Source organism: Ascaphus truei, chromosome 3 (genome assembly GCF_040206685.1).
Source record: "Ascaphus truei isolate aAscTru1 chromosome 3, aAscTru1.hap1, whole genome shotgun sequence".
In the NCBI taxonomy this organism is placed as follows: domain Eukaryota; kingdom Metazoa; phylum Chordata; class Amphibia; order Anura; family Ascaphidae; genus Ascaphus; species Ascaphus truei.
Window position 1 is genome coordinate 101,339,921 of NC_134485.1, and position 22,478 is coordinate 101,362,398.

At 41.2% G+C, this 22,478-nt stretch overlaps 1 pseudogene; it reads right to left on the bottom strand.

Moving 5' to 3' along the window:
• Positions 1-16,634: 16,634 nt before the first annotated feature.
• Positions 16,635-18,259, bottom strand: LOC142490657 (ferroptosis suppressor protein 1-like; annotated as a pseudogene).
• Between the last annotated feature and the right edge of the window lie 4,219 nt (positions 18,260-22,478).

Below are 22,478 nucleotides of genomic sequence, written 5' to 3' on the forward strand. Positions count from 1 at the left end.
CCTCTCCCCCTCCCCCTCTCCCCCTCTTCCCCTCTCCCCCTCTTCCCCTCTCCCCCTCTCTCCCTCTCTCCCTCCCTCCCCCTCTCTCCCTCTCTCCCTCTCTCCCTCTCTCCTATCTATCTCTCTGTTTCTGTCTCCGAGTCTCTCAGTTTGAGTTTCCAGTCACAAACAACATGGCTGCTTCAGGCTCCCAAGGTGGAGCTTCCTCGTTCCTAAACGTAACGCTCATGCACACACACAATTTCAAATAATTGCACATCAATAGAAAGTTTGTAAGCCATTTTATCATAACGCTATTAACATGACTGAGTAGGCTTCTGCTGCACCTTCTGCTAAAGCCTCTAGGCTTACGAGCATTAAATGTGCAGATAGTAAGTTGGAAATTTTAATTAATGGGATAGCTGACAATCATCCCAAGCTGTTTGGTGGCACCAAATGTTGCTAAATATAAATGTCCAAATGAACGCTGTGTGTGCAGTTTATGTGTTAACAAAAAAGATGTGCAAATGCAAACTTAAGAAGAAACTTGCTGACCATGCTGCAGAAACCAGATGCACTAAATGGTGGCCCCAACCAGAGCCCAGTGTGTCCTCATATGAGAGAATGATGGAGATCATATTCACAGCTAAGGTTGTTGGCTGGTAACTTCAAACAGAACTTGCACAAAACAATGTACATCAATCTAAGATTTAATTGTTGCATTATTGCCAACCTTGTATGCACCAGCAGGAGAGGGGCCCAGCATGGAAGAGAGGGAGGCCACCAGAGGCCTGACAGACCATTCCCAAGCCAATGTGTATTTTATGTATTTGAAGGGGTAGTGTTGTATGTATTTGGAGGGTGGTAGTGTTGTATGTATTTGTGGGGGTAGTGTTGTATGTATTTCGAGGGTGGTAGTGTTGTACTGTATGTATTTGAGGGGTGAAGTGTTGTATGTATTGGGGGTTGGTGTTTTATGTATTTGGGAAGGGTAGAATTGTATGTATTTAGGGTGTAATGTTGTATGGATTTGGGGAGGTAGTGTTGTATGCACTTGGGGTTATTGTTGTATGTATTTGGGGAGGTAGTGTTGTATGTATTTGGAGGGGTAGTTTTATTTATTTGGGGATGGGGTAGTGTTATATGAATTTTTGGGGGGAATTATTGTGTGTGTATTGTGGGGGAGTGTGTGAGTATTGTGGGGGGAATTGTATGGATATTGGGGGGGATTGTGGGGGTGGGAATTGTGTGTGGTTGTGTGGCTAGCGGGGGATTGTGTGGCTAGCGGGGCAGGAGGGAATGATTATAAGGAGGGGTGATTGATGGTGCGGGATTGAGTTAGAGGAGGGTATGTCAGTGATAGCCGAGGGGGGGATAGTGAGACAGGGTATAAGAGAGAGAGTGAGTAAGCGAGAGAGGTGTGAGGGGTGGAGAGGGAGCAAGAAAGGGGATAAAAGTGAGAGACAGGTGAGAGAGAATACATGGGGAGAGAAGGGGGAATAGAGGTGGGGAATCACAAAGATGTTTGAAAAGGGGGGTGCTCTTAAGTCCGATGACACAGTTGGGGGGTTAAAAACTCCAGCCTTGGGCCCCAAGAAATCTGTCGGTAGCCCTGGTTATGACATACTGTACATATGATAACAGTTTTAATTACGCATCAGTCAATCAGACATGCATGGACGTGTTGGTGAGTTCTCCCAATAACCTATATATGAGTTGCATATATTCATAGTTGTAAGAGATGTGTGAAGAGGTACATTTAATGGAGACCGATTAGGGTGAAATTAAATCCTGGCTTTATTGCGCCTGTTCCTTTAACAAGGCAAAGCATAAAAAATAAAAAAAGAAAGACATACTCCACTTTTGAAAATAACAAAATCTTTACTCCAGCCCTTTCTAACTGGGTGGGTAGCTAAGCTTGTTACCACCATAAACAACCCTCTCACTACCCCTAGACTCCCAGACCCATGTGGAACGTGTGGACAACACTGATGTTTTTTTCTCTGTGCTGGGACTCCTGCAGCTGGTCTGTACTGTGCTGCTTTGTCTGCCTCACGCTTGCAGTTCTTACTGATGCTGGGCTGCTAGCCCATGGGGACTTGCTGCTTTACCTGCCTTACTTGTCCTACATTTCATTGCTCACTGCTAATGGGCTATCAGCTTAAGGGGACTTCCTCACTGCCTTATTTGCCCTATGCTTTAGTGTCCACTGTTGCCGTCAGCTCACATATCACTACTGCCTGCTACTTACCATCAGCATTAGGCTGTTCCAGAATCTTTCACAGGGACTTTTGTAAATTTACCCTTGTGGCTTTACCCTCATTATTTATTATTTTTTAAGCCATTTGGGTATTTTCTGCTGCATGTTACACATCTCCCCCAGCAATTATTATTCTGTGACTGTTATGTTATTGTGTTATTCTATGCTATATTTGTAATGTCTTTGATATCTGATTCACAGTTTTTTGACTAATTTTTCTGCGCTCTGGTTTGTCCATTTATATTATCTTTTGAGTTTTCACTTTGATCGGCCGATCTTTGTTACACTACTAGGGGAATTTTCTTTCCCCTGGTTCTGTTATGTTCTGTTGGAACTCTTACTATTTGGTCTTTCCAGGTTAGGGGTTGATTTGTGTTAAAGTTATTATTAATTATATTTTGCAGCAGTTTTTCATGTAGTAGGTGTTTGAGTTTGTCTCTTGTGTTTTTATGATGCATTGCTCATAAAGTCCACCGCCAGAAGGTTACTTTTACCGTGATATCTGGTTTTGTGTATTATTAGGTCTCTCAGAGTTGATTTGACTGCGGCACCATTTCTGTGTTTAATATATATATATATATATATATATACAGTGTTCGACAAACATATACATTTGCTCGCCCCGGGCGAGTGGATTTAACCCCCGGGCGAGTAAATATTGGCCCAAGCAGCACACGTTTGGTACTAGGTGGCGAGTAGATTTTTTTGTGTGGCGAGTAGATTTTTTGGTGATTTGTCAACCACTGTGTGTGTATATATATATATATATATATATATAAATGTAAATACAACTGTATGATCATCTGCATGTCTTAGGCAGGTCTGCAACCCCGCCTTTCCCCATTATCACCCAGCACACAGCACTTCCACTGCAGCAAGGGATTCTGGGAAATGACATGCAAATGAGCACACAGTGCCACTTTTTGCTTCAAGAACCATTTTTAACATGGTTCCCTATAGGCTTAAGCTTGCTGCATGGTAACAGCTTTGAGCACAGCCAGGGTTAAGGTGCATACCCAGAAAACCACCCACAGACAGCTGTTTCAACCTTAATGGGTCTCATCAGTGTGGGGTTGATTAACTGGGTATGCAAAGAAGCTAAAGGATGGGCCAACCATAATACTGAGTTAAGTTATGGTGAATAAAAAAAGTGACAAAAACCCTCCACAGCAAAGCAAATATGCAAATGTAAATACAACTGTATGCTCATCTGCATGTCTTAGGCAGGTCTGCAACCCCACCTTTCCCCATTATCACCCAGCACACAGCACTTCCACTGCAGCAAGGGATTCTGGGAAATGACATGCAAATGAGCACACAGTGCCACTTTTTGCTTTATATATAGTGTTCGACAATCATATACATTTACACTCCCGGGGCGAGTAGATTTAACCTCCGGGCCCAAGCAGCACACGTGTTTGTTTTTATAAATTTCCCTGCTCGTGCTGAAAAAAATAAAAATAAAAATAAAACTCCCCCTACCTGACAGCTGATTGGCGCGCTCCCAGGCTTTGTGGGCGCGCGGCCTGGCTCTATATGAGCCCGCCCCCAACGAGCGGCCATTATTTTTGCCTGGAGATCTGTTGGAGGGTAAGTACTCTCCAATCTCTCCATGCTGCGGCCCCTCTGCTCCTTCCCTGCCTCCTGCAAGCCAACCCGTGCGATCCCCCTGGTCCCCACATGGCTCCCTACTCACCACCGCAGCCCTCTGCTCCTGCCCTCTCCCGCCAGTACGCGCCTTTGCGTTAGCTTTCCCCTCCTCCTGTCCCCTTCCCCTCCCCTCCTCCTGTCCCTTCCCCCCTCCTGTCCCTCGATCCACTGATCGCTGCCCGGGGCGGGAGGTCCCCACTGCAGCAGCCCGGTTCACCACGTGCCTCCCCGCCAGCTAACTTCATGACGGCGCAGCCGCTGCATGAGGTGGGGGGGGATGCCGGCCTGATCGCCGCCCGCCCAAGATGCAGCCTGCAAACCTGCTTGGCCGCGCACTGCGGGACATGCCGGCGAAGTGAGCAGGGCAGTGGCGGCCACGGCAGGGCTGACTGTCCCCTGGGGCGCCAGCTGGGGGACACCTCACCACGTGACTCCCACCCTGCCACCTCCCCACCTCCCCAAAGCTTCCACTATGCCTGCATGAGGTATGGGGGGGGGGATGTCAGCCTGCCCCCCCCCCCACGAGTGGGAAATGGGCGCGGGTGGGTGGGGGAGGAGCGTGGTGGTGGTGCTGGTCGCGGTCTTTCCTCCCCCCCATGTGTGTGTAGAGAGAGAGTGTGTGTGTGTGTGTGTGTGTTGGAGAATGTGTATGTGTGTGTGGGAGTATGTGTGTGACACCAGAGGTACCCCCCCAATCAGTCACCCCCCCAAGTCAGTCACCCCCCCCAAGTTAGTCACCCCCCCAGTCAGTCACCCCCCCAAGTCAGTCACCCCCCCAGTCAGTCACCCCCCCCCAGTCAGTCACCCCGCCCCCCAGTCAGTCACCCCCACACTGTCAGTCACCCCCCCAGTTAGTCACCCCCCCCAGTCAGTCACCCCCCCGCCACAGTCAGTCACCCCCCGCCCCAGTCAGTCACTCCCCCGCCCCAGTCAGTCACCCCCCCACCCCAGTCAGTCACCCCCCCACCCCAGTCAGTCACCCCCCTTCCCCAGTCAGTCACCCCCCCGCCCCAGTCATTCACCCCCTGCCCCAGTCAGTTACTCCCCCACCCCTGTCAGTCACCCCCTGCCCCAGTCAGTCACCCCCCGCCCCAGTCAGTCACCCCCCTGCCCCAGTCAGTCACCACCCCGTCCCAGTCACCCCCCCCACCCCAGTCAGTCACCCCCCCGCCCGAGTCACCCCCCCGCCCAGTCAGTCACCCCCCCCACCCCAGTCAGTCACCCCCCCACCCTTGCCCCAGTCAGTCAGTCACCCCTGCCCCAGTCAGTCAGTCACCCCTGCCCCAGTCAGTCAGTAAGTCACCCCTGCCCCAGTCAGTCAGTCAGTCACCCCTGCCCCAGTCAGTCAGTCACCCCTGCCCCAGTTAGTCAGTCACCCCCGCCCCAGTCAGTCACATATTAAATATAAAATTAGACAGCGCCTAAGTTAGTAACCAGCCACACAGCAGACTCTCAATAACAAACATATCACCAAAATAGTCAACACAGATGACCTATATTAGGTACAATTATACAGAATATATAAGGTATATGAACTCTGATGGTGATTGAATGTTATATTGTGAGTAAAAAGTGTGAAAAAATAAAAATGATAAAAAATGCAAAAAATAAAAAAATTATAAAAAAAACAGTGAAAAAATAAAAAATGTTCTTTCACTTGATGATAAGTAAACCTTGTAGGGATTTTGGAAAGTCCGCGCTGCTTCTTCCTTGGGGTCAACAACCTCCCAGCAGATTCTATTGGAAAAAAAAGAGGAAAAGCGCCCGATCCATCTGTAAAACCCAAATTCAAAGTTTTAATATAAATAACAAGATAAATGTACACTCCCAATTTGTCAGTGCAAATAAAGCATTGTATGGGTAAACCCCTGCGCCAACATATAGCCTGCTCGCCGACCACTTGCTCCGTTACGTCAGACCTCACTGCTGCCGGTGTATCACGGCAGATCGCGTTGATCTGATGAAATCCATTATCGGAAGAAACGCGTAGGGTCACGTGGTTTTACTGAGCTACGGTGGTGGACTAGCTCATACGCCAATTGCCAGGAAGGGGAAGACATTCCCTGAGTCGCACGCAATACACAATACTAACAGAACTTGCCAGGAACCACAGGCTGTTCATTTGAGTTGCCGGAGGGACGATCTACCGTGATACACCGACAGCAGTGAGGACTGACATAACGGAGCAAGCGGACGGTGACCAAGCTAAATGTTGGCGCATGGGTTTACCCATACAATGCTTTATTTGCATTGACAAATTGTGAGTGTCTTGTTATTTATATTAAAACTTTGTATTTGGATTTTACACATCGATCAGGCGCTTTTCCTCTTTTTTTCCCCAATATATATATATATATCTATATAACAAACACACAGAGTTGGTGCCGCAATCAAAACCATCCCCCATAGATCAAAATAAATCACTAGGCCAGATGTAGGGTTTACATTTACCCTGTGGCGGTGCTAACAACCCAATATGATATACGAACACAAAAAGAAAAAGAGGGTTTGTTGAAAGCATACAAAAAATATGTGAAAGTTCAAAATGGATTTTATTAGCAATACAAAACACAAAAATAATATTAAAATATACCTAAACACATACTAAATTAACACTGCTGAGCCAAAGAATACACAATAAAAATGTATCCCAAAATATGTAACATGCAAAATACATACTGTTGCGGCCGAGTTTATTCTTACCTTTGCCCGGTCTCGGCCGCAACAGAAACCGGGCGCGCGCCGAGGTGTCCCGGGCGCGCGCCGGAGCCTCGGAGGATCGGTCCTCCGATTAGGGCTTCCCCCTCCCCTCTCCGGGTCCGCCGGGTCCCCCGGAGCCCCCCACCGCAATCCCCCACATCACGGGATACCAGGGCTCCCTCGGAGAGCCCTGGGCACGCGCGCCATGCGCGCACGCTCCCGATGAAGCGCTGAGGGAAATAGCCAGGTGAGGATAAAGTGTGCCGCCTCTGTAGGTATGATAATGCAAATCCAGGGGAAAATAATTTCCCCTGGAAATGCAATGGAGATCGGCCGATCAGCAACACATGATAATACAAATGACTGAAAAAAAACAATATCTACACAAACCCAAGTAAACACAGAAAAAAGAGCAACAATGAAAATATAATAAATGAATACCCTAGATGCTGTGTAGCCAGAAGGTGGTGGCTAAACCCTGGCAGTTATAATAAAGAGCCAAAGAAAGAAATAAAATAAATGTCTAAAATATGTAGAGGTGGGGTCCCCTCAAAGATTAAAATGGAAACAATGAATCAGCAGAGAAAACAAGGGAGAAAAACATGAGAAAATAACTCTCTAATGCCACAGCTAGGTGTAACTGATATAGATACAAAGTGTCCCAGAATTTCTCCAAGGTTTGACTAATGCTGCCAAAATCGTGCACATATAAGTTCAACAGATATCCAAGAGAAATACAAATGGATCAATGATCCTATAACAGCACTCCCGTTCAGTATCTCACTGATAGATATTAAGCCGAATGTGAAACCCTTAATATGATAAATGCCGTGTAAACATGACTCTGCCACGGGATGGGGTAATACTGTGGTAGGGAGAATAAATGCAAACGGTGAAGCCGGGTCTCCAGCCAGGAGACTATAACCGGCCCCTAGCTCACCGCGATCCTCCGCCACTGCCCTCACAAACCCTGTGTCACTCACGGCAAAAAAAGGGGATGAATTACTCACAAGCTTGACACGCCGAGTCCAATTCAGATGCTGTAAGGAGTTCCTCCGATCCTGGAGTGCAATGACGCGTGCTCCAGCCGATGCAGATAAGGTAAACAAACAAGGGGGTAGTCCGGCGGTGCACAGCTGCCGTCTGGATATAAATAGATAGTCCACACGCATGTAGCTTAAAGGTAGTAGTTTAATGAGTGCATACACACAGAAAAAATACTGCTACATAAGAACTCTTGACGCGTTTTGTCCCGCTTGGGACTTTGTCAAAAGAGTGACTGGCATTGACCCTTGTGATGCTTATAAAGGGAAACTAACGTTACTATAGGGTGAATCAAATAGGATCAGGTGTTAACCACACCAGAAAGATAATGGAGCAATCAACTCTAAGGTGGATCGCCCTTAGTTAACCCTCTACCTACTCCTCTCCTACAAGACATCACTTGGGTAAATCTCATGCAGTAAACATAAATGAAAGACACAAAAGGTTAAAAACAATACCATGAACTGCTATTTAAAAAACAAAAAAAGCATGTACTAGACAGTTACCAGTAATAATGTAGCAGAAATAGCAACAATAATCTAAATATACTAACACATAAACATCCTATTATTAAGCAACATACATTAAGTGTATATAAAGTGATGTATATATTACTACAAAAGTACGCTATGAATTCTAAAGCTATGTAGGATCATATATGAAAAATACTAATTTCTAAACACTCAGTAAACAAATATATATAATATAAATAATATAGAGCACTTAATAAGACCTTAAAATACATAATAATGTGAACACTCATATATCAAAAGAGAAAATAAACATGTGTTTAAATAATATATCAACCTAAAAAAAATATATTTAAAACTTTTTAAACATTATTTTAATTTAAACCATCTATTAACATATATAGAAAATCTTTAATAAAAACCTTACATGCATATCTTATAGATCGTATATGAAAACCAAACAAATGTCAAATATAAATGACCCTGTATCAAATTAAAAAATGCTTGAGATCCCACTCTACATTAATCCCTGTGGGTTGCAGTGTATTCATAGCATGGATCCAATACATTTCTCTTGTATTGAGTTTGTTAATTCTATCTCCCCCTCTAGGGTGGACACCAACATGTTCAAGGGCTGAAAAGGAGAATTGTGAAATATCTCCCTGACTACACATGGAAAAATGTCACGACACTGGATGCAACATATCCTTTTTTAGAATATTTCTGATGTGTTCCTGAACCCTTATTCTTACTGGCCTAATTGTCCGACCGATGTATGACATGCTGCATCCACATTGTAAATGATAGATCACATAGCTGGAATAGCAATTCATGAATTTACCAATACGATGGTTACCCTCACAAGTGGGAATATTTTTGATGGCTCTAGCATATTTACATACTGAGCACCGCCCACATGGGAAAAAACCTCTAGGTATGGTACTAAGTGATCCTTGTGGTTGAGCATTAAATAAACTCGGTGAGAGATGAGAACCTAAGGTTTTAGTTTTTTTGTAAATAAACCTGGGTCCCTCCTGTATCAGGGGTGCTATATCTTTATCAAGAGTAAGTATTTTCCAATGTTTATGAAATATTTCTTTGATTGCTTTGGATTGTCTACTATAAACTGAAATAAAGGATGGGCACATAGAATCACTTTCATAATTGTTGTGTTTCTTATTTTTATAAAGAGATTTTGATTTAATAATTTCTTCTCTGTCAATGGAATCCACATATTCAAATGCTTTCATAATGTCACTATCTTTGTAACCTCTTTCTTTAAAGTTATTTGCCATTTCATATGAACGCGTCAAAAACATTTCATTATTTGAACAAATCCTTTTCAACCGAATAAACTGGGCCTTAGGTATACTCCTAATAAGAGCTGGAGGGTGACAACTGGTTGCACATAAGAGAGCATTTTTGGACAGGGGCTTACGAAAGATATCTGTCTGTATCTTTTTATCAGTGTCTATAAAAAGTGTTATATCTAAATAGTCTATGTGATGTATGTTTTGTGTATGAGTAAATCTTAAATTATAATCGTTAATATTGAGTGTATTAATAAAAGTGAGTAGTGAATCTAGATCCCCATCCCACACCAAAATGAGATCGTCAATGAAACGTCTATAAAAAATAATGTGACTACGAAATAAATTGGAATCGTGATAAATGTGACGTGACTCCCAAAGACCCATAAAGAGGTTCGCATAAGATGGCGCAAAAGAAGAACCCATTGCCGTGCCTAATTTTTGTAAATAATACCGTGAGTCAAACATAAAATAATTGTGAGTGAGTAAAAACGTGACTGATTCTAATAGAAAAGTGCTCAAAGTGACCGATAAATCTGATAAATTCAAATAGTGTTGAAGTGCATATATGCCCTGATCATGTGAGATGATGGAATACAGGGAGGCCACATCAAGTGTGACCCACCTGTATCCCCGTTTCCATTCCAAGTCCTTAATGGACCTAATTAAATCAGAAGTGTCTTTAATGAAGGAAGGTAATTGATATACCAGTGGTTGAAGAAACCCATCCACATACCGCGACAACCCATCTCCCAAAGATCCAATACTCGCCACAATGGGTCGACCAGGTGGGTCGACCAGCGATTTATGGATCTTTGGGAGATGATGAAATATGGGTATCACGGGATGTGGACAGACCAAGAATTCTAATTCTTTGTGGTTTACAACATTAAGAATCTTGCCCATATCCAAAAACTCAGTGTATTGTTTTAAATAATCGTTAGTAGGATTTGACCTCAGTTGCTGATATAGTGTTGTATCAGTTAGTTGCCTATAGGCCTCTTTTTATACTGTTCTGATGATAGGACCACAAGGGCCCCACCCTTATCTGCCTTTTTAAATATCAACCTCTGGTCACGTTTAAGAACCTCCAGCTATTTAATCTCTGAAATGGTAAGATTATTACTTCCAACACTAGAAAAAGAAAAACCATTATTCAATAATCTGATATCACGTTCTACCAATTTTTCAAATGTCATGAAATAAGGACCCCTTGTGGAGCTCGGACAGAAAATTGATTTTTTCTTAAGCCCTGAGTCGTGGTTACCAAAGAACAATTGCATCGAAGTACTTAGCGATTCTCCCTGTTGTACCATTATGTCCTCCATATCAGATAGGAGACATTGATCTTTAAAATCAAATAATACATCCTCATCATTACAAACATTCTCAATCATTGAAACATCTACATTAGAATTAATAGTTTTATGTTTACCCTGTAATGCAAAAAAAAAATTTAGGGAAAGTTTACGAGTGAATTTCTGCAAATCAATGACAGTCTCAAACAATTGAAAATTACTAGTTGGTGCAAATCCCAACCCATGATTAAGTAGGGATAACTGATCAATGGTCAATTCAATCCCAGAGAGTTTGATCACATTATCAATTGAATCATTCAGGTATATTTTTTCCTTTTCGTTCTGCCTCTTGTTTCCCCGTTTCCTTTTTGATCGTCGTGTTCTACCACGTTTTTTGAACAACTATTGGAGACCGGTTTTGGATCTGATTTAAGGGGTCTAGAAAACATCAAGGCAGTAGAGGTAGATGGTTTTGGGTCTAATCTATGGGTACCTGTGTGTTCCCTCCCATAGTCGTCTGACCTATCAAATGAGACTGAGTGTGATCTTACTTCGTTCTCAGAATGATCTGAATCGAAGCTTGATGTGTCTACCCTTTTATTTTTCAATATAGATTTATTGGGTCCACGATTGTCACCCCCTTTATTGTAATATTTTTTGGGTGTTCTAGATTGTGACCCTTCTCTCTGAGGAGGTTTTTGCCAGCAATAGACATGGCCCCTACAATAGTCAGCCTTGTCTCTTTCATATTTAATTTGTTTCTTTTCACTGATCCCCTCCTCGATTACTTCAAGGTTTTCTAAAAGGGTAACATCATTCTTAATAAATTGATCCCTTGATTAAAGGGTTTCAATTTATTCTGAAAAGCAGTGATCTCTACATTTAACACATCTTTTTCATGAATTTTCTGTTGAATAATTAACTCCATCAATCTAATTGAACACTGTTCTAAGATTTTTATCCAATCTTGTTCAAACTGTCTGTTAGCAAAACCAAACGTTGGCACTTTCTTGACACATAGACCTCTGGGGATCCTATTGGTGTTAATATAGTTTTCCAGGGTAGTAATGTCCCACCAGAGTCTTATGTCCTGAACCAATAATTTTTCTAATCTTACAAAATGATTAGTTAGATCAGAGGGTTCTTCACATGTAAATTCTGTCTCCTCCCCAAACACATGAGAGGCTTTCTTTGCCCGTTTGCTATTATGAACAGCTCCATACGTGTAAATCCGCTGTTTAGTTTGATGTGTAGATTCTTCCTCATCATCCATAGCGTAAAAATGTGTTTCAAAAAGCCTTCACTTTAGTATATAATGCAGGTAGGTGAATAAAACACTTGTATGTATGGGACATAAACAAAAAATCCCAGTATTGGTATTAAATTCAATGAAGTATCTTCAATAAAAATTGAATGTGTATGCACTCTCTAATATCTTGAAAAATAAATGAGTTTTCCTAATCACCAACCAGCGTGTTCATATCCTAAACGGACAAAACTTGGCAATATATATAAAATTTCATTCCAAGTTCTTGATTGTAGAAATGTGCCTCAACGAGCAAACAGTCTAATAGACATAGATACAAAGTGTCCCAGAATTTCTCCAAGGTTTGACTAATGCTGCCAAAATCGTGCACATATAAGTTCTACAGATATCCAAGAGAAATACAAATGGATCAATGATCCTATAACAGCACTCCCGTTCAGTGTCTCACTGATAGATATTAAGCCGAATGTGAAACCCTTAATGTCCAGATACTTGCTATGACGCTGCACCAGACATCCAGAGGAGAAGGGGAGTCCAACACAGAGGTAAGTAAGAGGCATTGCTCCCGGAAGAAGCCTTACGGCGAAACGGCCGTTGGAGTATCTATACCACTCACTTTCCTGTGTCCCACCGCTGCACCATTCTGACCATCTCCTTGTTTGGAGCTTTACTGCTGATGCTGTTTTGTCCGGTCTCTGTTACTGCTGTATGATTGCTGCCTGATGCTAACAGTGAGTGGGATGCCGGGGGCTTGCATTGCCTCTTACTTACCTCTGTCTTGGACTCCCCTTCTCCTCTAGATGTCTGGTGCAGTGTCATAGCAAGTATCTGGACATTTCCTTGCTCCATGGTAGCCTTTGGGACACTATCATTTTTGTCTGCCACAGCTTATATCAGTTACACCTAGCTGTGGAATTAGGGAGTTATTTTCTCATGTTTTTCTCCCTTGCTTTCTCTGCTGACTCATTGTTTCCATTTTAGTCTTTGAGGAGACCCCACCTCTGCATATTGTAGACATTTATTTTCTATCTTTCTCTGGCTCTTTATTATAACTGCCAGTGTTTAGCCACCACCTTCTGGCTACACAGCATCTAGGGTATTCATTTATTATATTTTCATTGTTGCTCTTTTTTCTGTGTTTACTTGGGTTTGTGTAGATATTGTTTTTTTTTCAGTCATTTGTATTATCATGTGTTGCTGATCGGCCGATCTCCATTGCATTTCCAGGGGAAATTATTTTCCCCTGGATTTGCATTATCATACCTATGTATTTTGCATGTTTCATATTTTGGGTCTCTACATTTTTATTGTGTATTCTTTGGTTCAGCAGTGTTCATTTAGTGTGTGTTTAGGTATATTTTAATATTATTTTTGTGTTTTGTAAAATCCATTTTGTACTTTCACATATTTTTTGTGTGCTTTCAACAAACCCTCTTTTTCTTTTTGTGTTCGTATATATATATATATATATATATATTAAACACACAAACCCAGCAAGCTCAAACGCCCACACCCTCCTAATCTTGACTATATGTAATGCCACATAGAGTGCAACTGGGCTGTGGCACATGAATATAGGAAAACACAGGGGGTGCCCAGTGCTACATCCAAATGACAAAACATACATGGTAATAATTACAAGAAATGATGCTTCAGTACTAATAACAATGCTAATGCTAATAATAAAATATGGTTTTTTAGTTAGAATTTTTGGCCAAAACATCATAAGCTTGCACACCAAACGTCAAGGTAAACCATAATAAGTGCAAGTCCTACACTACACTGCATTTGTTCCCAATACCTCTGTATGAGGGGGAAGAACCATAATAGATTCATTACCTGCAGCAAGATGAGACAATCCACCATTAAAAAGGGGGAGTTGACGTGAGCTCTGGGGGAGGTGCCACAACCTCCATACAACTGATACCAGTCAGAAATTAATTAAACACACAAACCCTGCAAACTCAAACGCCCACACCCTCCTTAGTACTGAAGCATCATTTCTTGTAATTATTACCATGTATGTTTTGTCATTTGGATGTAGCACTGGGCACCCCCTGTGTTTTCCTATATTCATGTGCCACAGCCCAGTTGCACTCTATGTGGCATTACATATAGTCAAGATTAGGAGGGTGTGGGCGTTTGAGCTTGCTGGGTTTGTGTGTTTAATTAATTTCTGACTGGTATCAGTTGTATGGAGGTTGTGGCACCTCCCCCAGAGCTCACGTCAACTCCCCCTTTTTAATGGTGGATTGTCTCATCTTGCTGCAGGTAATGAATCTATTATGGTTCTTCCCCCTCATACAGAGGTATTGGGAACAAATGCAGTGTAGTGTAGGACTTGCACTTATTATGGTTTACCTTGACGTTTGGTGTGCAAGCTTATGATGTTTTGGCCAAAATTTCTAACTAGAAAACCATATTTTATTATTAGCATTAGCATTGTTATTAGTACTGAAGCATCATTTCTTGTAATTATTACCATGTATGTTTTGTCATTTGGATGTAGCACTGGGCACCCCCTGTGTTTTCCTATATTCATGTGCCACAGCCAGTTGCACTCTATGTGGCATTACATATAGTCAAGATTAGGAGGGTGTGGGCGTTTGAGCTTGCTGGGTTTGTGTGTTTAATTAATTTCTGACTGGTATCAGTTGTATGGAGGTTGTGGCACCTCCCCCAGAGCTCACGTCAACTCCCCCTTTTTAATGGTGGATTGTCTCATCTTGCTGCAGGTAATGAATCTATTATGGTTCTTCCCCCTCATACAGAGGTATTGGGAACAAATGCAGTGTAGTGTAGGACTTGCACTTATTATGGTTTACCTTGACGTTTGGTGTGCAAGCTTATGATGTTTTGGCCAAAATTTCTAACTAAAAAAACATATTTTATTATTAGCATTAGCATTGTTATTAGTACTGAAGCATCATTTCTTGTAATTATTACCATGTATGTTTTGTCATTTGGATGTAGCACTGGGCACCCCCTGTGTTTTCCTATATATATATATATATATATATATATATATATATATATATATATATATATATATATATACATATAATACATACACACACACACACAACAGTCCAACAAGAAATGCTCTTATCTGTGTCTGTTGTTGTACTGTACTTTAGCTGTAGGGGAGACCTCTCTGTTCTCCTGGGTCAGCATCCTTGTATGCTATGGCACTCTCTGTGTCCAGGTACTGTATAGAGGTCTTGTCCCCTTGTTTTGCTGTCTGCATACTGTCCTTTTATGTGCATCAAGACATCATATTTTCCTCAGGTCACCCCAGTTGTGGGCTAAGGAATTCTCTGCAATCCTCCTCCTTCTTATGGTAGGAAGATGTCTGGTGCGCTACCAATCTAGAGAATGAAAGGATCTCACAACACACTAATACAATATGTAGTATATCATGAAAAACGTGATAAGGCCGTCAAAAAAATAGTATATATATGATACTGGCCCAGTGATGTGCTGCAGCTCAACCCGAAGAGGGTCGTCCCACGATCCTCAAGTAGTGATTGGAATGGAATAGGGGAGCGCAAATCATGAAGGGTGCACAGGAACAAATACAGATAATACAAATTAGTATTGTTACTTTAGCAGTGCATTTGAAGTAGAATCATAAAAAGATAACACAGTGATTACTACTAGGTGATAAACAAGTAGAGTGAGACTGAGTGCACCACTAAAGAGGTGCAACTGTGATATGTACAGCAAGATGCACCATGCTGCATGAGACTAAATAGTCAGGGAATGAGTAAATATATATATATATATAAAATGACTTAAACAGCCATGTGTAAGTCTGTGCTCAAATGGGTGTCTTTACTAACTGAGCCACTCCTTCATAAAATAATTATGAAGTAATCCTTTTTCTATTTTAACCACATAGTAGTGTTAATAATTGCCTATTATATCACATTAATAAGCATTTCTATCATGTTATATTACTGTAGCCCCCCTCTGGGAACTACTAATTAATGTAAGGGGTTAACGGCATTAATGGGTTAACTGGCGGGATCACTCTGATATTGTCCCTCCCCATTATTTGATGTAGGATAACTGTGCAGAAGTAATTGCTACTCCCTTGTATATACATTATATACAAGACATTGCATGCACAGTTAAAGATAATATGTTATAGGCGTATGTAACAGTAAAAGACCAGATTAAAATATGAGACAGCTTTAGTTTTAAAATAACTTCGACTGGTGGCGGCTATGAGAATCTCCGGAAGATTGTTCCAGTTGTCAGATGGAAGGTAAGAGAAGGAGGAGCGGCCGGATAATGTGTTGATTCTTGGGACCACGAACAGTCTTTTGGAGACAGATCTCAGGTGATAAGTGCTGCGTGTGCTACGGGTGAGGAGCTTGTTCAGATAGGCTGGTTACTTGCCCAGAAAGTATTTGATGGCAAGACAGAAAAGATGAACTTTGCGCCTAGACTCAAGTGATGACCAATGTAGTCCTTTGAGCATTTCGCAGTTGCATTGGAAGACAAAGCGGCATATTCAGTTGTAGAGGGTATCAAGTTTGCTAAGGTGAGTTTGGGGTGCCGTCCCCAGCAATTAAAAAGCCCAAGGGGAGGGGAGACTTTTTTTTTGTGACTTGATTTGTTTAATAAAAGCTGTTTTCAGCGTCACCCTTTTTAATGAGGCATGGTTTGTCCCATCTCCATCCAGCTCTTTGGCAAAAAAATGTCCCGGCTTTTAATTAGGGTCACATAAAAACGATGATGTAACAGCCATTGAGCTGCCCAACTCTGTCATTTTGCCCCATTGATAAGAACATGGACAGCGATCCACGTTTGTAAGTCTTAAGTGGTTTCTCCATCAGACTGTTGAGAATGTTGGTCACAGCAACCTTCGCATGCAGACTTGCATGATAAGCCAAAGAAAAATAATATTTAATATCCGATCAAACAGACCACTAAAACACAATAAATAAATAATAATACACAATACTACAGATGTAACAATGACAAAGATTGCATGGTTACTCCCAAATCAGGATTCTAACCCAATAACAGCTTCAGTGAAACACAATAACAGCAACAAAAATAAAAAAACTTTAAACCAGAAAAATCCGACTAAACATTCACTGATGAAGTGTCAATGGCTAAAAACTGGTCTAAAACCACAATGAGGGGAGCAAGTACTAACCACAAGCAGCAGCGGGTGCCATGTGAGAACGCAAAATGTCCGGACTACACGAACGCACGGCAGGCGGTTCTCTCCGCGGGCGCTTCCTGGTTGCCTCTCTCCAGCCAATGGATGAATGCGCAGAGCTCCCTTTCGTGACCTCTACGCATTTCGCAACCACGTGCTTCGTCATCTTGGGTTCTTGTACATTGGCATAGTCGCCAATTGCATAAACATTGGGATGTCCTTCCACTTGGAGAAAGTCGTTAAATATAAGAGCACCATCCCCTGCAAGGTTGTCACCAAATACTTTGCTGTAGCAAGACGAATTGACCTTTATCCCTGTGCAGCTGAGAATTAAGTTAGCAGTGATGACCTCTGAATTCTTGTCCAACAACACATCTGTATTATCTTGAGGTACATTCAAAGTCAACTCAGTCAGGTTGGTGACCCTCTGATCCAATACTAGCTTTACCTCTTTATTTAAGAGGATTTCCTTCAATGCTCATCTGACGCTGGGTTGCAGCTCCACATCTACTAATGCAACATTAGAATGAATCAAAGTGACCTCTTTATCTGGATACTCTGTCTTCACCTACGCAGCAATCACACTGAACATGAAAAGTGGTTTGGTTGTAGAGATAAATGGATTGATGAATAACTTAAAAGTCAAAGAAATGATAAAACAAAATAGCAAAAATTCTCGGAGACTCCGTGCAGCTTTCCACAGGAACAACCACTTCCTATCGCAAAATCTTCAAAACTAAAAGGGAACACGCACGTTCCATGTGTAAAATCAATATGACCATTTAATTAACCAGAGTATCTAAAATCATCACTCACAAACGCCAAAGTATGGATCACATGTTAGAGATAAACTCAAAAGCACTGTCACATGAATCAGGCACCACCTCAAAGAATGCCCTCCACCTAAAGAAAGTCCTCTGGCAATTCAATGTGGTATGCTGAGTTCCCGGGGCTTTGCGCTCCTCCAACTCATCTACCTAATGACGTGTAAATGCGTGCATAAGTGTCACAACACGTTTCGTCGTCAGAATACCACTTCGGCAGGGGCTAATGCTGGGATGAAGAGTGATGGATTTAAATAGTCTTTAATTGCCAAGGTGATCATTTAGGTAATTCGACCAAGCAATACAATAAGTACTTAAAGAGACATCCATGGCACGCAAAAAAACGACATATGCAAAACAGCCAATGACATAATATAAAGAGAATAAAATCAAATAAAAATAAATCAAAGAAAAACCACATGGATATGAACCAATTAACCATATGTGTAAATATGATACATCTAAAAATGTATGTACAGTAAAAAGGCAAAAACAGAATTCTAAAGACATATGCTTGGACAAAGGGAATAAAGAGGTAATGATACTATGCTGAACCAAAAAATTATCAACACCGGCAACAACATCAAAGGTCCTGTATAACCAAACTGATGAAAATCCTACAATAAACCAGTGGATAAAACTGCATATTTCCAATGGGGACCCACTTGAGATGGGGCATTATTGATGCAATGCAGGAGTTTGCCAATCTAACCAATATTAAGGAAAAGAAGCATAAGTACTTCCGCAGTGTACGAAAGAGAGCTACTTGGGGAACGAGCAGATTATAACTTTATGATTTGCCGCCAATTAACATGTCTAGGGCGAAGTCTGTCCTTTTATGTCGAGCCTTATAAACAGATGTTGAATAAAGCTTTTTGTACTACAAAAAGTTCCTGGCACCCATCTTTATTCTATCTGCATATCCACACCCAGCATGCACCAATCCAACACCCTGAACAGGTATGAGAGTCTGAGCCCTGCCATGTATATAGTCAATTTGATGTACTGTAAATTCCTTTAGAGCCAGGTAAGGAGGGTTACATAAGAATGTATTTTAACTAATTTATTAATGATATTTTTAAAGGACTCTTACATTTACAAAAAAAATATGTTTATTCAGACACAACCCATACTAATTTGGTTGCATATTCCAAAAAAGTTATTACTCTATTTGACGATATGTTTTAATATTTTTGGAGGGCCGTCGAACAGACTCCCGTCTGTTGCATTGAACAGCTCCATGGATGTCTTCTATGATGATGAGTTGCAAGAGAAGGTCACAGTGACCTTACAACTCACTGAAGTACTTCGATAGGTGATTGCAGCTCCTGCTCCAGTTTCTTGTCCTATTCATGCACCAGGTCTTGCACAAGTTCCTGTAGGCCAATGTTCGAGAGAGGAAGATGATAAGGCTATTCTTAGTTTTCAGCACCAGTTGCTGAGTATTCAGCCTTCCGCTTATTGTACCATTAATATTAATTTTAGGCACCTGATATCGCAAAACAGCATGGAGATCTAACACAGATAATGTAACAAAACAACACTAATATCACTAATAGTCTGTCACTACTGACCAGCCGTCAATGGATTAACAAGAGCTATGCAGCACGTGAGGCTATTCCATTATAGTTACACCAGTAGCCTCCACCAAATCTTTAACAACATCTGGTGTTTCTGTTCTGGCATCCACTCCTACTTCTCGTACAGTACCAGTGGCACAGCCTTCATTAAGTTTACGCCAAAGGGGGCTTAGTCAGCCTGCCCCTGCCTCTGCAAAAAAGAGGAAAAGATCATTTAATCACGTCTTTCTATCCTTGCAAATGTCAATGTTACATGTTGTGTTTTTTTATGTTCTGTTAATTTCCCCACAGTGCTTGCCCTGTATCATTGATTAGACATTTAAATCACAATTACTGTTTATTTGTAGTTATTATTGGAAATGTTTGGTATGTAATTGTACACACATACTGTAAATAACTTGCAATTATATTACCTGTCATGCCAACTCTAGCACCATACCCTGCGTTCACCTTCAACAATATAAAAAATATCTTGTGTTTAATAATGTTAGAATAGTTTTCATAAATATAGTAGTTTTTGGTTTCACACATAACTATTTTAATAGAAAGGGTTACATTTTAGATTAAAAGCATATATTAGGGTACCATTTACTGGTTTAGCTTAAACATTTATTTTTCTTTATAGGCAATTCTATGAAATAACGTTCGGATAACCAGGGTTTGGCGGGGAATAATGACATGTTTTTTCTGTGATTTCCTTAGCCTAACATTATTTTCCTGCACTAATATTAACAGACTTTTTTGTATCTGCTATGTTAGGATTGCGATTCATTAGAATATTATTTGCCTATGAGTAACACAAACACCCATAGAAATGTATCTATGCGCTCTTTCACTGATTACCTCTAGGTTAACGTTAGCCTATTCTCTTTAGTGGAAACGTTTTATGATTAACCTAACATTAATTTAGGTTAACATTACGTTAATTAGCCGAACGGAGCTTAGTATATCTGGCCCAATGCTCTTTATAGAAGAAAAAATGACAATGTTACAGATGTAGCCAATGTTATTGCAACTGCTACAGTATATAAACATGGGATTGCACGTCATGCATGTCGCACTCATGCAGGACATTTTGTGTTAGAATATCTTGTTAATGGTTTCACGCAGTGTGTGACTCAACTGATTAAACTGAAATGAAGGGAGGAGGATATGAACCTTGGCAGGGAGGTTGATATTTGAGTCAAGAACACTATTGTGCAGTGAGCCATGTAGTGAGACAAATTTGTGTTCCACGGTGTGTAATAAAACACTTACACGTGCAGTACGTACAGCACGCAGAGTATGTACGCATAATGCCTCAGAAGCATATAGTACAGTAATTTTGTCTTCTACATTTAAAAAGTATCGGTTGTGTTGACAAAATACTCATACTGACTTTGTCGTGGGCTCCAATCTTTATCCTCAGACACTTGAATAATTTATATATTGGGTATAAGCAATTCATAATCCATTAATGCTTTAATAAGTGTTTGCTAATTCCTTTATTACTACAAATTGGTGTGACTTGTGGGGATAGTGTTGTACTACATGGCCACAATGGTTTGGGTGTATATTATTAAATGTATAATTGACTAACATTATCCTACCTCTGCTCTGCCTAATAATCCGAGGATGTCCTACCAGGATTATAGTTAATAATAATAATATTTTTTCTTAGTACACACAGTAGTACCAAGTACATATAATTTTTATAGGCACAATAAATCTCTGTAGATCTTACAATCTAATTTTGGTGAGTGAGGCACAGGGAAATAAAGTAACTGGCTCACTGTCACAAGGAGCTGACACAAGAAATTTAACCAGGTTCTCTTGCCTCAAAGTCAGTGTCTTTTCTCAATGAGCCACTACTTCAACCATCCCCAGAGATCTTGAAAACATTCCATGTAAATCTAGGGTAAAGATGCAGCGGCTGTTATCCGATCAGTTCTCTGAGCAGTTTTCATAAAGTCTGCTGTATTCCATGCAGCATTCACTCGTTAATCTTCCGTGAAGGCTGCCAATCACACCTCTGTTTACCGTTGTTGATTTCCTTGATTACCTGGATTCTGATTTGTTTGGGTGCAGTTCTGCTCGTATCCCCCAAATGGCAAAAGTGAATCCCTTTGCATAGACTATCCAGTGGCTAATGTGTAGTCAATGCGCAGGTGTTTAAAACCAGATAAAAAGAGTGTCCACTACAGTGATCTATTGTAAATTGACCTTGGTTGCTGAAGACGTTATCAAATTTAGGCATTTAAGAATTAAAATCTCAAAAGAGAATGTTTTGGCCATTGGCCAAATGGCTATGCCTGCACAATTGCTGAATGGTCATACACTGAACATCATGTCAACTCCTTATAGTAAACCAGACAGCAGTTATGCATATTTATTTTTTTCTGCAATTAATGCTGGAACAGATAAGTCGACTTTAGCAGAGATATGGGGCTATATAATTGACAACTATGATTTCTTCAAATTTTCACTAAACCATCGTGGGTGGAAGCAAACTTTAACTAATAATGATTGCTTTTTACGCACCGCCACTGCTCCAGGAAATACAAGAGGTTATTGGTCAGTGCTCCCAGCTTTTGCCGGTATGTTTGCTCATGGCGACTTCAAAAGGAGAAAGGTCGGGTTTAACCATTTAAGATTCGTACTTCCCGACCCTGCAATGTACCAACACCGGCTTACCAATACTATTGCAATAACAGGCTGACCATCATTGACAACCTGGTGAACCGCAATCCTTGCTACCTGGCTTACCAGCTGATTACCTGATTACCAGCTTCAGCAGGCACCTGTCAACTATAATGCAGACTACATGAGTGACCCCAGCTTTTACGCACAATATACCCCTCAGACATTGGCTAATCTCTACCCGGTTGGCAAAGTTTATAATGAAGGTAAACATAATGTACTATACAATTTTAAATTTAAT